We start from the raw sequence: 2921 nt of genomic DNA, 5'->3' as shown, positions 1-2921 counted from the left end.
TAATATTTTTTATTTAAAAATGTTAAAAATATTTTTGTTTGACTTTAATTTATTTGCCCAATTTTTTTGTTCGGGTTTAATTATTTTATCGGTTTCTATAATTTTACTGAAATTTTAATTAGATTTTTATATTTTTTTCTTTTCGATCAAGTTTCTATAATATATCAAATTTTGTAATTAAGTCTCTATCGTGATAAAAACGTTGGAATTAACAGAATATTCTATTAAACAAATTAAATATGCCTAACACTTGAATGAATATTCTATTTTGTTTAACAGAATATTCAATTGATTTTAATATTTTTGTAATGATAGAAACTTAATTACAAAATTTAATATGGTATATGGGTTCAATTAAAAAAAAATATAAAAATTTAATTAAAGATTCAGTAAAATTATAAAAACTAGCAAAATAATTAAACCTTTTTTATATAGTCTTTTCTTTTATTGATTTTATGCTGAATTTTTTTTAGGATCAATAAATATCAAATTCTTGACCTTTAAATTATAGAAATTTCTCATTTAGTATTTACCAAAAAATTTTAGAATAATATGTTTATTACTCTATTTAAAACAATAGCGTTGTGGATGGACTTTATTGAGTAATAAATGTTTTAAAAGGACTTGATAGTTTAGCATAAAAGTTTTGCTATTTTTTAATGATTAGAACCTTTCATTTTTAGTATTCTTTGATGATGTGTTTGATATATTTCAAGAAGGAAATCAATTACCAATTATTAATACTTTAAGCTGAACATATTTTGTTGATATTTGAATAACAAAATATTTATAAAAAAAATGAAAAAATTGGAGGTCAATGTTTGTTCCAACTAGTATATATACATGGGTTCTACACGGAATAGTATAAAAAATATATCAAATATTTTTTTTTCAATTTTTTAAATAAAAACACGTATAGTCATTTTTGTTATAAAAAATTTATAAAATTAATTAAATTTAAAGTTTAGCTATTTTTCAGATTAAAAATAACAAAACTAATGAGTAATCATTTTACTTATTTTTAAAGTATAATAATTACCCATTAATAGTAATATATATTTTGTAATTAAATTAAAATATTTACATTATAATGTTATCTTTTTAAATATGTCTCTTTAAATAATTTGTGATTGAATAATATAAAAAAATATTAGTGGTTAAATTTAATTATAGACATCTTCTCATTATTCATGAATAAAATTTTTAAATTCTTTTACTCTTAATTAAAATGAGTTTGAGCAGTATAATCTAAGCTGAGATAAAATTTATACGTAAATTATCTTTTCTAATATCATAGCAAAAGAAATTATTATGAAAAACTGATTTTGCTGCTAAAATCTACCTAGAACTGCTTATATTTTAGTATTATATTTATTCTTAAAATTAATATAATATTATCAACGTTGTTACTTATTAAAACTTACCAACATATTTTATCTATTCTTAAGTTTAAATAGCTATATTTGTTTCTAAAAACAGTTTTATATTTTTTTTGTTAAACTACCTACTAAAATTATTAAAGATAAGATGAATGGATAATTAAATGTGCAATATCTTATAGTGAATAATTTATAAAATATAAAAATAGGTAAACTAAAAAAAAGAATAAATATTTACTTTTTTAATAAATAAAAAAATATTTATGCCTATATAATTAACAGTAGGCATATAATTATTAGATAATAAATTATAAGATAATATTAATGAAAATATTAGATTTGATATTAAAATAAAAATATATAAACAGTGAATAAAATATTAAGATTAAGGAAGAAAATAAAGAGAAACTTTTGATAAACAACAACTCAAATATTAACATGACAATAAATTAAATCAAATAACATATATTTGAATTAATTAAATTAAATAATTGATCTAATAAATATAGAAATATTTAGTAATAAAAAATATTAGCTAAAAACTTGCAAAACTCACTACTTTTGGTTTTATCTAATGTATTCTAAAATAAATAAATATTAAATAAAACAAATTTAAACTGTTTGGACTGATTATTTTTTGTCTTTCTAATATTATCGTAATAAATTAACTATAATTTTTTAGCTCAACTAAGTAAGTTAAATAAATAAATAAATAATATCTTATAAATATACCATTTAAAAATTATAATACTTTTAAAAATTATTAATTAAAATATATGTAAAACAAAAAATTTAATATAAATTAAAATAAAATCAATTCATTTATTTCAGTCAAACCAAATAATTAATATAATTAATTAATTATAATTAATATAATCAAATAAATATAATTAAATAATTGATATTTATTTCAATCGAATTAAATAAATAGTTAATTATGTTATTTTAAAAATTATTAATCAAAATATATAAAATACAAAATTAATGTAAATTAAAATAAAATTAATTTATTTATTTCAATTAAATCAAATAATAATTAATATAATTAATTAGTTATAACTAATTTGATTGAATAAAATATTAAATAATTTGATATTTATCTCAATCAAATCAAATAAATATATAATTAACATATTTAAATAAATTGAATAATAAATCCTAAAATATCTTTAAGAATATACCACGTTACCTATGTTATTAATTGAAAAGATTTGATTTTAATAATATATAATAGATTTTTTTTAATACACCTAATCAATAATTATAGAAATTTTTTCCAAAAAAATTAAATTATGAACACACCATTTATTACCTATGAAAAAGAAAATAATGCATTTTGTTTCAGATAAGCTTTACATAAAGATGGGTGTTGGAGAAGATGGCGATTATGACAGCAGGGGATATAAATTATAATAGATTTTTTAATTTATTGTAAGCATCGGTAACAAGCAATGAATAAATGAGTGTGAGGATCGGAATTGAAGAAGTTGAACTTGTTGCTTATGGAACGCTTGGGATGTGTAGAAATCTTTGAAAAAACAA

This window comes from Arachis hypogaea, chromosome 16 (genome assembly GCF_003086295.3).
Source record: "Arachis hypogaea cultivar Tifrunner chromosome 16, arahy.Tifrunner.gnm2.J5K5, whole genome shotgun sequence".
Taxonomy (NCBI): Eukaryota; Viridiplantae; Streptophyta; class Magnoliopsida; order Fabales; family Fabaceae; genus Arachis; species Arachis hypogaea.
The sequence above is the reverse complement of the archived record's forward strand: the minus strand, read 5'-3'. Positions refer to the sequence as shown.